The sequence below is a fragment of the Phascolarctos cinereus genome, unplaced genomic scaffold (assembly GCF_003287225.1).
Source record: "Phascolarctos cinereus isolate Bilbo 61053 unplaced genomic scaffold, phaCin_HiC Scaffold_3;HRSCAF=262, whole genome shotgun sequence".
NCBI lineage: Eukaryota > Metazoa > Chordata > Mammalia > Diprotodontia > Phascolarctidae > Phascolarctos > Phascolarctos cinereus.
The window spans coordinates 139,489,661-139,504,236 of record NW_027555736.1 but is presented as its reverse complement, the minus strand read 5'-3'; the positions used below and the strand labels follow the sequence as shown (position 1 = coordinate 139,504,236).

General features: G+C 38.0%; 1 protein-coding gene across 1 annotated transcript in view; it reads left to right on the top strand.

The window, feature by feature from the left end:
• The first annotated feature begins 12,528 nt into the window (after positions 1-12,528).
• RORA (RAR related orphan receptor A) overlaps positions 12,529-14,576 on the top strand; it is a 199,595-nt gene continuing 197,547 nt past the window's right edge. The window contains exon 1 of the mRNA XM_020968636.2: positions 12,529-12,554. The gene's annotated coding sequence lies outside the window, so the exon portion shown is untranslated. The remainder of the gene's footprint in view (positions 12,555-14,576) is intronic.

Below are 14,576 nucleotides of genomic sequence, written 5' to 3'. Positions count from 1 at the left end.
AGGATGTACCCATAGCAAATATGGCTTGTGGCTATTATTCCTGAGATAGCGTTTGCCCAGCCACCCAGAGCGCACTCATCATCATTTTCAGAAGTCCAGCCTCTTCACCGTAATGGAGAAATTAAACTGTTTTGATGTGCCATCACCAAAAATGTCATTGAAAAAATATTGCAGTTTGGGAGAATTATATTTTAGCAGATGGATAAGTGGGTGTTTTCTGCAGGTGTTTTATTACCTTGGGCCCAATATTTGATTAAGTGTTACAAGTCATGTTGTGACCTTTCCAACCTTCCTGGTTGCAGATCCCTTAAGGAGATCTAACAGGCAAGATTTTCTAAAGATTTTCTAACAGGCAAGTAAAACATGCCTGTTTATTCAGCTTAGGCCATGGCAAAATTGATTTATGCTAAAACATTTGAAAATATCTTTTAACTGTAGTTGTTGATTACCTGGCTCCCTCTCTGAGCCCTAAGATCAGTGTTTCTCAAGTTGTATTTTTTCTTTTCAGCTTTCTTTATATATTTTGAGTTTCTCTTCAACTTCTCCAAATGTTTTTTCCCAGGCAGCCTCTTTCTTTATTCCCCTGATTTTATACATTCTTCACCTGCCTTTTGAGAAAGGTATTGCGGCATACTTGCTAGAGTACTGTAGAAACCATTCTTAGCTCTCAGGCCACATAAAAACCCCGTTCCCATTAGTTTGCCCACCTTTGCTCTCGGCAACTCTCCAAGACTTTTAAGTTTCAGAGATCTACATTAGTAGAGGGAGTTTCCCCACCTGGGAGTTCTCTGCACCAACGAAATCATAGGTCCAGTGCTATCTCTGTCCCACTATAGCAGAGAAGTATGGTAGTTGGCATGAATGTGGGTGCAAGAAAACAACCGGCATCCTGGAGACCTCTTTGTGAGTAATTTGTAGTGTTTAATGTTAAGTCTGTCCTATAGGCACTCTTGGGTAAAGCTGTTCAAATTTGATTAATAAAAGTTGGTTGGGTTGGAGAGGTGGTGCTTTGAGGTGCCATGGAAAAAGTATCGGATTGGGGGTCAGAGGACCCAGGTTCAAATCCCAGACCTATCACTTTCAATTTCAGTTACCTTGAGCAAAGTCATTTAGCATCTCTGGACTTCAGTTTTCTCTTTTTTTTTCCAGTCTTTTTTTTTTAAGTAATTTATTTTGATTTATCAACAATCACTTCCATATGCTTTTGAGTTGAAAATTTTTCTCCCCCTTCCTCCCCCCCACCCTCCCCAAGATGGCACACAATCTGATATAGGCTTTACATTTACATACCCGTTAAACATATTTTCACATTAGTGAAGTTGTAAGTAAAAATTAAAACTAGTAGGAGGAACCATCAGAAAGATGAAACAAAACTCAACAGAAGGTAAAAATAAGTGATAGCGATTCAACTTCCATAGTTCTTTCTTTGGATGTGGATTTTCCATCCCGGGGCCTCTGGAGACATCTTAGATCCTCATAATGCTGAGAAGGGTTCAGCAGTTTTCTCATTTTTTAAAAGATAGCTTCTATTGCTTCTTTCAGCTCTAAATCTATGATCTTATGATGGGATTAGATGCCAATCTCCATAGACCAGTGAAGATGCAGTGTGAGAGAATTGTGAGAATCAGGAAATCTGTATCTTAATCCTGGTTCTATCACTAAGAGATGGGTAACCTGGAGTAAATAATTTAACTTCCCTGGGCCCCAGTTTATTCGTCTATAAAATTACAGGGTTGGATTAGCCAATCCAAGGCAATCTACCAAGCTTTAAACACCTAATAGTGTATATAGTTCTAAGAACTAAACATGAGTCATCACCTGAACATTTTATTCAATAAATAGTCAGCATTAAGAAACACAAAGCGCTATGCCAGAAGTGAGGGTATAAAGATAAAAATAAAATAATCCCTACCCTCAACAGAGCTTATGTTTTACCAGGGGCAGGGAAGGGTTCAAAATAATCAAAGTAATCAAAATTAGTCAGGCCCCCAAAAGTACTAAGAATATTTGAGAATGAAGAGATAGCACTACTAACTGGGAGAGGAAGGGGCAGAGTAGATTAAGGAAGGTTTCACAACATGGCCAGTGTGGGCTTAAACTTCTCTTGGAAGTCTAACTTCATGAGTTAGATATGAGAGGGAATTAGACCTAATGACTACTGTGCAAACTTTTGCGAAGTCCATAAATGTAGGACATATTATATAGGATCATAGATTTAGATGTGGAAGAGACCTTGGAGGTCTCCAATTCTGCCCACCTTATTCTACAGAAAACAAAACCGAGGCCCAGTGAGACCTAGATGACTTTCTTGAGGTCATATGGGTAGTGAGGAGCAGAGGCAAGATTTTAACCTGGATCCTTTGATTTCAAATCCAGTGTTAGCCACTTGTTTTTTTCTTTATCTGCTATCTACAAAAAACATTGTCAGTGCATAGTCAGATTATAATTCAGCATATGGATCATAAATCTAGAATGAACTTAGAAGACATATTGTCTGACTCCTTGATTTTACATAGAAAGAAAATGATGCCCAGCCAAGTTAAGTGACTTGCTTAAGGTTACAAGGGTAATAAGTAACACAGCTACAATTTGAACTCAAGATCTTTGACTCTAAATTCAGTACTCTTGAGTTCAGTGTTCTGTCCATTGTACCATGGACAGTGCCATATCATGGGCCCACAGTTCTGCCTATCCAGATAACTCCCAAAAGTTTTCCTAGCAGCAAATGGATGTGAGATGGCCCAATAATTGGCTCAATCAATTACCTTTTTGTTTCTTTTGAAGATGTTAATAATTCTGGTATTTTTTAAATTTGCTGTTCTTCCTTGGTTCTTCCAAAGATCAGGAAAAGCTGAGGTCCCTTTCTACCTTCCAATATGGAATTGACTTCTTCAAAAATTGGAACAAGGTTCGTGCAAGGTGTTCCAAAAGTGTGCAGTTTTAAACTTTAAATAAATTTTTAAACAGTTTAAACTTTAAAAGTGCACAAAGACATTTGGAACACCATATGCTGTCCCATATTGACAGTTTCTTAATAGTATCTATGCTAGGCTCCAGTGGTTGATAATGAAGAATGTTTGAACTGTGGAAGCTATTTGCTCTGTGAGTCAGTGATGAGTTTCTTATTCTTATTCTTCCTCTTATTCAATTTAGCAAGCATTTATTAAGTATCAACTACATGCAAAGAAGAGGCAATATGGCTAATGGCCAGAAGGACTGCCTTGGAGTCAAAATACTTTGAGTTCCAACCCTCACCCTTGACACCTTCTGGCTCTGTGACCTTGATGAGCCATTTAACTTCTTTATGATTTAGGTAGCTTCCTAACACTCTAAATTGAAGAACAGTTACTGATCTGTTTTGGTAAAGCGTATTTCCTTACCTGTAGTTACAATGAAATTGCAAGCTAAGACATCTTCTCCTCTCAAAAAAAAGATGTGCAAGGCACTAGGCACCAGTGATACCAAACAAAATAAAACAGTTCCTGCCCATAAGCCACTTGCATTTTACTGGGGAAAATAATATGGATTGTTGTTGTTCAGTTATTTCAGTCATGTCCAACTCTTCATGACCCTTTGGACCTCTGTCATGGGGTTTTCTTTGCAAAGACACTGGAGTGGTTTTCTATTTCCTCCTTGAGTGGCAAACAGAGGTTAAATGACTTGCCCAAGGTCACACAGCTAGGAAGTTTCTGAGGCTGGATTTGAACTTAGGTCTTCCTGACTCCAAGCCTCAGAGCTCTATCCACTGCACCTGGCTGCCCCAAATCACACAGATACCAATCAGTAAATACAAAATGTATGTACAAGAAATACAAAATAATTTGGGGTAGAAGGAAAGCTAGGGGGATCAAGGAAGACTTCTTGTAGAATATGGCAAACTTGAAGGAAGCTAAGATTTCCAAGAGTCAGTGGTGAGAAGGGATGTGGATGTGGAAAACAGCTTGAACAACAGACAAAGAAGTAGGAGATGGAATGTTATGAATGAGGACCAGAATATGGAATGTAATAAACCTGGAAAGATAGGCTGGAGTCAGATTATAAAGAGAGTTATATGCTAAAATGAGTTAATATTTTATCACAGAGGCAATAGGGAACTACAAAAATTCCTTGAGCTAGGGAATGACATGGTCAGACACATGAATTGGTTTCAATTTGGCTTTCCTGTTGGGACCCAGTATTTCCAAAGGCTTCACTTGGCTTAGGAGGAACTGTAGAGATGGTGATGTATTCCTTGCTTTGGGTGAGTGATTCCTAGATTTCTAGGTCATTCTACTCCAACTAGACTCGGTGGCTCTGACTTTGGTACCCACTCTGATTATGGACTCATGATTACTGTTGTCTAGTAGAGTTCTTCTTGGTACTTACTATTAACAATGGCTAAGAGAAGCACTTTTTGGGGGGAGGGGGGATCAGGCAATGGAGTTAAGTGACTTGCCCAGGGTCACACAGCTAGGAAGTATTATGTGTCTGAGGCCAGATTTGAACTCAGGTCCTCCTGAGTCCAGAGCCGGTGCTCTGCGCCACCTAGCTGCCCTCTGAGAAGCACTTTTACCATATTCTCTGGAGGTGCAGAAACTAGATTAGTTCCTAAATGAACATGGAGAAACCAGTCGGTTTCTACCTGAGTTGACTAATTGCCCAAGGTCACTTACAAAGTAATTCTAGAATCAGAGACCTGGGAAAATTCATTTACTATGTATCCCTGCCTTCAGCAAATACCACATTTATATCATGCCAGTGATCTCCTCTGAGTAGATACATATTCAGTATAGGGGTTCACTAAAAGAAAATTGACAAAAAAGAACAAGGATTTTTAGTGATGTATTATTCTTATCATTACTACTCATTAGTCCTGATAGTGTACTTGGCACTGCCAAATGACAGAAAAAGAAATGAGCCCCGTTTAGAAGATAGGAGCTTTACACAAATACATAGCAAGTAGAATATTAATCATCAAAGGAGGGGTGATTCAAGGATCCCAGATTTGATATTTCCCATTCAAGTTTACTCTCTTGTTCACATTCCTTTTTAACCTGGTGCATGTCTTATGTTGACCTTGACAAAGGGTCTTTGGGTAGCAACGTCATGCTCAAAAGAACTTGTAAAGGATAATGGTAGGGATTGAAAGAGGTGATTACTTTGCCCTCCTTGGACAGAACTAAGGGAGGTTTTCAGATATAGGTTCATCAGGAAAAAAGAAAGACTAAAAGGTAGGAAAGGAAATGGCTGGATTTTTTTTCCTTTTTTTTTTCTTCCTGTAACCATTTTTCAACCAAAAATATAAATCTGCTAATGGTATAAAAAGCAACTTGGTAAAACTGCTGAATTACTATAGCAGAAACAGTTCAACCCATGCAAAAGTGTAACTGCAAGAAAGCCAAGCATTTAAGATATTATTTATGCTCACAATTAGTATTTCTAAGTGAATTTTTAAAGGCTTTTATGCAATTACAGTATAGTTGATTGTCCTAACTTTGCTAATGCTTTGATGCCTTGCATGTGCCGTCCTTGGTCCCTACAACCCTGGCACATAATTTACTTCTGTTTTGAGTGAACTATAAGCATTAGTGTCCATTAAGAATTTTTGAGACAAAGTCCAAAGATTACTTGGAGCACTTTCAGCAATATGTACTGATTGTCATTAATAGTTCTTTTGTCCTAGACAAGGACATTGTTTTGTAACATCATTTTCTTTGGCTAGCCTGTACTTAGTCTATGCTTCTGAACAGCTTCCTACATGGTTTTGTTCCTTGGCTTTTGACAAAGCAGAAGAAACCCATAGGACTTCTTAGATTTGGGGAACGGGGAAGGACACTAAAGAGCTAGACAGGCCACAAGGTGGTATGCATTTTTCTTTGTTGGACCATCTCTTATCTAATCTACAAGTAAGTAACTGATGCCAGGTTTTTTTATTCTTCATATTTGCTAAATTCCCTGCAAGTGTTCTAGGGTTGCATATATTTAACATCACAGATTTAGAACTTTAAGGGACCTTAATGGTTATCTAGTCTGATCCCTTTATTTTAGAAATGAGGAAACTGAGTCCAAGAGAGGCAAAGAGACTTGCCCAAGTTCACACAGTTGGTAAATGAACTCAGATCCTTTGATTCCAGATCCAGTGTTCTTTCCATTGTAGCCTGACTCTCACTCCTTAAAGATTTCACCGTGATTATTTTCAAATGCCCTGAAACCCAAACTCCCCCAAATCTATCAGGCATCTAATAATGATGCGTAATGCCTGCTCACATTCATCCAAGAGGATTTCTCTACCTAACTGGTGCTTGATAAAACCAATTTTTAAGTGAAAAAACAAAACACATCCTTTAAAAAAGTAGATGGAAAACCATTCTAATGCCTATTAATTTAAAGCCATTTTCCAGGAGATGAACACAGAAGTAAATTCACAAAGACTGGAAATTCAAGGTCAATATTTCTTATGACCTTCTGTAGAGTAATCTAACCAAAGGATTTTTTAGGTGTCATTCAACCCATCAGAATACAGGGATTTCCCCCTCTTGAATGTGGAAATTTGACAAGTATAAAGAAACATCAAGGTTTAGTGTTTCATTGGGTTTCAACTTAGGTATTATTTGGGTGAGCAACTATGAGAATCAGCTTGGCTTGTATAAAATATCCAACCTCGTGGGCTTGAGCTCAAAAAGCACCAGTTATCTCTGCTTAAAGTTGGCCAACCAAAGTAAGAGAGCCTGAATGTTGGCTAAGGGACATTATCATAGTTAGCCTTGCCCACAAGTTTATTGATTATGGAAATGTTGCTAAATTATTTCCCTTTCCTGGGAGAGGAAAAGGTGGTTTGTCTTTTTTTTAAGAGTATAAACGTTCTTAGTACCACAGAGAAGTGCCTAGCAACAGGAGTTCATCAAAGAAGTTAATTTGTCCAAGATTTGGCAATGATTGGGAATGTCACATTGGACTGCTGAAGTGCTAAGCTCTGTGATAACTAGAACACTGAAATTTCTTCTTTACTGATAATCATGGCAGTGATGTATTGGTGGTGTTTTCATGACGTTTTCTTAGCCTTGCTTTGAAGCATGGTGGGTAAAAGTCAGAAAATCTTTCCATGTTAACAGCACTGATGTTTGGGCAGGATTTTCCTGGGTATTTTTTTCTTTCCCTTAACAGGGTGAAAATTGGCAATTTTAGACTTCTGTGATCTCTTTAGAGGGACACAAATCCATCTAAAATATTGGCTGGTCAAATGTGCTTATCTATATGTAGTAAAACATGCAGTTTCTGACAGTTTTACCAAAATACGTTATCTTTTTCTAACCCAGATTTTTTTTCAATGCTGTTTTATTTTACTATGTGTTCATTTCACAATGCCAACCCTTCCTTTTCTAATAAAAAATAATTAATTTTATTTAATTTAAAAATTTTATCTAATTTAAATTAAAAATTAATTTAAATTTAAATTTAATTCTTTTAAATTAGTTCAACATATAAACCATATCAGACAGCATATGCAACATTCCATACCGATAGTTCCCCACCTACCCAGTGAAGGGAGGAAAGTACATTTTCTCACCTCTTCTCTGGTAGGCCAGATAATTTTAAGATCGATCAAAATCATTTTTATTATGCACCCTCTCGTTTTCCCTCGGTAGTGTGTGTTTTTAAGCCAAAAAAAAATTTTAAGGCTTTTTTCTCCAAAAAATTGATTTATAGTAGACATTTTACAATGAAAAACAGACATAACTGCTATTTGTTTAGAGATAGGTAGTATGTTTTGGTAACTCAGTAGCAGCAGAGTAAGGCTCCGAAGATTATCAAGAAAATTTCAAATCTTAGAACTTGGAAGGAAATAATCTAGTATAATTCATTATTTTATATTTGAAGAAACTGAGGCACAGAGGCATTAAGTTACTTACCCAAGATCATCCACCTAGTTAGGGTTTGTCTTATAGATGCTAAGCTGAATAATTGTTTCCTTCCACTCCAGAAGCTAAGTCCCAACCACCCGCTATAGAGATGCATAATTCACTGGACTGCCCCTTGCTGAACCTCTGGCAAAGCAAGCTGGTGTTATTCCAAGTCCCTTGGAAATGAATCAAAATCCTCACAACAGCTGGACTTGGTTTGATACCCTTTGGTGATGGTGATCAAAGTTCCTCACCAATGCTAATTAGCAAATCACTGAGACTGTGCAGACACTAATGAGCAAATATCTCCCTTTGGCTGTGAGAGCAGTCTGGATTGAGTTTAGGGCCCAGACTAATAACATGATTTTTATGAATGTATCTAGTTGCCTCACCTTCTCCACTGGCAGAATGGAGAAATGTATAGGCCACATAGTCAGATTGTGGCAATTATAGTGTATGGAAATCTGTTTTGAACATCACCATTTCATTATTAATTTCTTGCTGGCCTCTTAATGTTGTGTGGTCTAAAGATACTAAGGGAGTTTGACTTTACTGTGGGTTACTTGACGTATCTGTAGTTGTGGTAGTTGTGATAGGAGGAGGAGTAGCTGTAACAGAAGCCTTGGAATTGGTGTTAGTAGTTAATTAACCTTTATATACTATTTTAAGGTTTGCAAAGTACTTTGCGTTTATTATCTCATTTGACCCCCACAACCGTTTTGTGAAGTAGGTATTATTATGATCCCTGTTTTACTGATGGGAATATCAAGATATGAAGTCAGGCGGGTTAGTAGCACATTCTCTATCTAGTGTACTAAAATCATACTATAAAACAATGGTGGGTTGATTCAAAGTTTGTTTCTTCTTCTCCAGGAGGGACAGAGCATCTGGAGGAGTAGATCTTGGCAAGCAGGGGAGGAAGAGCTAGAGGTTAAGATGATTAAACTGCATTACTCCCAAAGCTCAAAGAGAGGAGAAGAATAGCAATGTTCCTCCAGGCTTCCAGGCTCATAGCTGCCTATTTACCTGCCCATTTTTCAAAGGTCTGTTGATTGTAAGCAAGTGCAGAATGAGAACAGGATGAATCTATGATTTGGAATCACTTAAGAAATGTTTCCTTCTTTTCAAGATGAAAACCATTTTGCTATTCTAATTAAATGGAGGTATTTTCTTTAAATGATTTTATCTGTATTTGTTTGAATCTCACAAAACATGTCTGAGATGATGTTTCTGATTTAGAAGGCCACAAGGGTAGGGGCCATGTCTGTTTAAATTATTTGGAGAACCAAAAAGAGTGATGGACGTATGATACCTATGCCTATACATATGTACATACGCATACAAACAAACATGTATGTGTATACACACACATACAACACAGCTTTATGTTTAAAATTGCATTAAGACTTTTGGGGTACCCTCTGTGGTGTGTGTGTGTGTGTGCATATGTATGTATCCACATGTATATTTATTTTTTATTTTAATACTTACATTTCTGTAATAAGGGGCACTTGATATCCTGCCTCTATCAGTATTCAGGCCTAAACTCCATTTTCCATAGAGAACTGTTTCTGTTGGTTTCCTTTAATTTATCTAACTCTCAGTTTCCCATTTCCCATCTGGAAATACCAGATGCTCCCCAGTCCTACTGAGGTATTATGAAAATGGCAATAGGAATGAGAGCTAACATTTTATATAGAATTTTTAGGTTTGCAAAACATTTTAAATACTTTATTTGATTTGATCCTCCCAACAACCTTGTGAGATGGATGCCATTTTTATGGTTTTTTACAAATGGGGAAACTGAGACTCAGAAAGCATAAATGACATGGTTAGGGTTACACAGCTAGGAAATGTCAAGGGCAAGATTTGAACCTGGGCCTCCTTATTCCAAATCCAATCTCCTTTCAATTTTAGTGCATATTCATCGCATTGTGCTATGGGCTTCTCTGAGGAATTCTCTGTCTTTTAATTTTGATCGCTACTCTTTTATTTGCTGGAGGTTGGTTGGGAAAGCACTCTACCTTCCCATAACTATCCAAGAGTTTGTTTAAAACAATTTTTCTTGTTTATTTTGCATTATCACTGAGGGTGAATGTCTTTTAAAGTTTTATCAGAGTATCCTTGTTGTTTGATTAGCCCACATGGAGAAATGGATGGTATGTTGTTAGATCCTTGACTTACAAATAAACAAAGTGAGGCACAGAATCTGTGACACTGCCAAGGTCATCACCACAAGATTTAAAGTTTTAACTCGGTCTCCTATCACTTCTGATAGCAGGCACCTTCTGAGAGCAGGCAGCTTCCTGGAAAGATTTTCAAAATCTATTATCAATGTAATAATCATGAAAATATTTGATGAGAACACTGCCTCACGCTGCATAATAAATTTGAGTAGAAAAGTTGAAGCAGTGGTATTTTCATCAGTGCTTGGATGTCAGGAGAAAGTAGTTCCATACTCAGCGAATATAGATAGGTCTGTTTTGTGCCGTGTTAAATCCAATTGTGAGGAAGCCCTGAATAATCAGGGGTGACAGCATAAGCGCTTTCTCTTCAAAGTGATTTTACAGAAAGCATTATTTCCTAAGAAAAATACACATATGGCTCTCATAATGCTGAAAGAGCACTAATGTATCAATTTATTGGTTCCGATGTCATGAGCTAGAGTTGCAAATTATATTCAGATTTAAAACTTTCTTTTCCATTGCTGTTTGGTGAAGCACCCTTTCCTTGATAAAGGTTATCTCAGAGGATTCTAGAATGCCAAGGACAGAGACGGACATCCAATGGAGAGGACTATAGAGAGCCTTTCAAGGGTCCTATGGCTTGTTTCATGATGCCAAACCAAACAACAGGATGAAAAACAATCGTTTCCCTCAATAATAAAAAAAAAAATACATTTGAGTTTGGGTTGCACTATGTAATTTCAGATTCCCTAAATAAGTCCTTTGGAAAGTTATGTGGGGAGCAAGTGGGTGATTTTGGTCTCGGAGAATAACTTTGGAATTAATGTTTTTTTTCAGTGTCTTCTGTGGACTCTGAGAACAGATTTCTACCCCATATGACATGTTCCATAGCTAAATAATAGGCCTGATGTGGGAGCCAGCTTTTCCAAAGTGTTTTACTTTCAGGGTGGAGGGTTAAATAGTTCTCTTAATAACTTGGAAGCCAAAAAAAATTCATTTTACCACTGTTCTTAGTCACAGGTTCAATTTTTTTTATCACATACTATTCTAGTCCCTTTTTCTTTCCTCATTAGAATATCCCCTGAAGAAGGAACTATTTAAATTATAGCCCCATGACCTGAGGAAATGGCAAAAGTATGGTTTGCATTCAAACTTATGTTCATCTTATCTCTGTATTATCATGGAAGCATTTAAATATTATTATATAGATAAAAATAAGATTAAAAAGTCTTACTCCAGTGCCTCTTCAAAACGTTGGAATGATCCTAAGTTCTCAAAAACTATGACTATGAGGGATCAGGCTCTATGAGAACTGAAAGGTTTCCAGTGATAGACACTATCTGCTATCCAAGGAAAAGTTCAGTCAGGTACAGAGAGGCTCATCAGCTATAGGTTGGCCACTAGGGGACAAATTCTTTGGTCATCCCCATATCCAACACAATGTCTTTCTTTTTGACTCTTGCCTTCTTTCATTACCTCTGAAACATCATGAAGGCTATGGTCTAATGAATGCTTCTGCATTTTCATGTGAACAGAGGGAAATCACTTTCGCCCATTTTCCATAGAAGTGGTGTTGATTTACTTATGACCTTAGTGGGGTCAAGCATCTTTGTTTTCTGGGTCATTCTTCTGCTCCTTTCCTCAGAATAATAGTCATGAGACGTTACTTCCATTGAAAAGCAAAAGAAAGTATCACAGTGGGCTAAATGCTAAGTTGTCCAGACCACTCCTATCTCAGTAGGATGATATGCATTGGTAAATAAGTCAAGGAAAGTTTATAATGAGAGGGGCGGGGAAAGCAGCCTTCTATCTGCTCCACCATCAATCACTTACTTTCCTTTTCAACCAAAAAATAAATGTCTGATATGAATAGACACTTCTGTATATGAAAATTCAGTGGCATCTCTCTGAATCCTCATTGGTAGTTTTAAAAGAGAAGTTTTGTTGTTTTTTGTTTCCACCTTATGATCATTTATGGATACGTACCTGCACCTCTTGATGAGCCTTTCTTTATAATAAAGAGAAACAGTTAAGCAAAGAAGCCCAAACAATTTCTTTACCATATCTGACAATGTATGGAGCATTCTGCCCTCATGGTTCCCAGACTTCCCGTACAGAGGAGGTAGAGATGTTTTATCGTGATTTTTGGGAGGCTATTGTTGGTTTTTCACTTATGCAGAGTATGATTTCCTTTTAGTGCTCTTTTCATCTATTGAAAAAAAGGAAAATATGTATTAATTAACATCACAAAAAGACATGGAGGTAAAAGACGGCAGTATTAATTGTTCCTCTGAAATAATATTCTAATGACACAGTGTGTTTATGGAAGGGTTTCACCCAGATTGCAAAGTCAAAGAAAGATCAGTGTTGTTTGTGGTTTACAGGAACATCTTTGTCTAAAACAATATAACAAAAAGAGGTCACTTTCTCACACTTGGCATTATTTCTTCTCTTCCAGGTATTTCGGTAACAAAGAAGACACATACATGTAAGTAATATGTTTTTGTCCAAAGTGTTCTGAAGAGTTGGAATTATGTCTGGCTGATGGCACTCTTCAAGCATTAACTAACATTTCATCTGTGATGGTTCATATTTTTCGATCTGTAGAGGGTTACAAGTGGCAGAACTTCACAAGTCTGTATCTGAGTATGTGTTGAAGAGATAGGCCAATTCACGTTCCGGTATATTTCCGTGTCTTAGCCCATGACTGGTCAGGTAATTCTTGATGGGGAGGATCGATTACTTGGCGATCTACCTTATTCTGTGTCCTTCATAGAGATGGTTGGTATGTTTGCATGGGAAATCACTGTGATTTCTTGACCACTTCAGCCTCCTTTCCCTTTACTACTAGTCTCCAGATTAGACTGTTTTAACCTTGTGTCTGTGGGGCTCGGAATATAGGAGAGGCAGTATGGCTGCAAACCTACCTCAACAAGGTCCTGGTAAATGGCATTACTCGTTTGATATGGAGATGTGTGCTGGCTGGCTACATACACTATGTTTGATTCCTGCTTTCCAAGGTCAAAGTTCTTCATAAAGAAGTCTCATCCTTATTACAACAGAAGTTTAAAAATTTGTGCTAATATACGACGTGGTGGTTGGCAGTCTGAGGTGTGTTGTCGTAATGTCCACCAAAGAGCAAAAGGAAGTTAATATGTCATTAAAATCAGCTAGTCAAACTGTTACGTTGGACTTGACCGGTGTATCATTTAGACCTCAAATGACCAGTGTCACTAGAATGTAATGATTGTTTTAGGCCAGAAATATAGACTGTGGTACACCTGAGATTTCTTTGGACATCTTTTTTTTTTAACTAGGACAATTGTAGATTTCTCCATAGTGCTTTGCTAAAGCAAAGAGGTAAAGAGTCTTCCCAATTTCATTTTTAAAACTCCTAATGTTGTGTGGAGCTTTACAAAGAAAGTTGTGGTGTTGAGTTGTTTTTTTTAATCATTGTAACACCTAAGCAGCTTTAGCTCCTGTCTCAGTTTTGTTGAAAGCTTATTTGAAAATCTGCTCATGGGTTTGTCTGTCTGTCTGTCTTTATCTGTAGGGGGAAAAAACCTTAGATCTGAAGTTGCCTTCTATTTGAAATTTGAACCAGCAAAACAGAGTACGGATGGACATCAGGATCTTTACTGCTTAGAGAGCAATCCTGCCGTCCTTTTCTGCACCACTCCACATGGGCTTCAGTGGAAGTTTTGCTTGAGAAAAAAAAATTATTCAATAAGGCCACATTCAAATAATGGGTTGATTCTATCCCTCAATATATACATAGGTCCTGTTGGCTAGTCCTGTATCAGCATAGGGCCTTAGTTTCTTGGGGGGCTGTTTTGTGGTTGTTGCTGTTGTTGGTGCCTATTTGAGCTCATAATGACTGAGAGATTGACAGTGCAGGAGACTGAAGTCCTCTGTATATCCGCAGGGCAGGCATGGTACAGAGAGCTTCCTTGCACAGCCTTGCCCATGAGCTCGTCCCTGGCCTGGAGGGACTACCCACTCTAGAGGTGGTAAGTAATTCAGTCTTTATGCTGGCTCAGTCCTGGGCCTCTCCTGAACAGAGGCTGGTGATTGTGCTGACTTTCATAGCATTTTGGGGCCTGGACTCCTGTCCACCTTGCCATAAGCTGAAATCACCAGACTTTTTGTCTGGTTGTACCATGTCTTGGTTTTTCTTTTGTCAATAAAGATTTAATCCAATCCCACTGGACATAAAGCACCCTTCAGCTTATAACAACTTTTTTTAAGCTAAAAATTACAGTTCTAAAGATGTTAGGCAATAATCTATTCTGTCCATTGGAGATGGACAATATAGTATTATAATTATCAAGAATGATTTTATCCAGCTGCTACCTTTTGCTTATTTCAGGGGAAAAAAGGCTATGTTGTTGGTTCTAACATTAAAACATGACAGGGATGGCAAGTGATGCAAAATGTAGTGTCCTAGCAACAGGAAATGTCATTTGTTTTACCTTTGTTGTAAAGACCTTAACAACTTCAGTCAGGACAA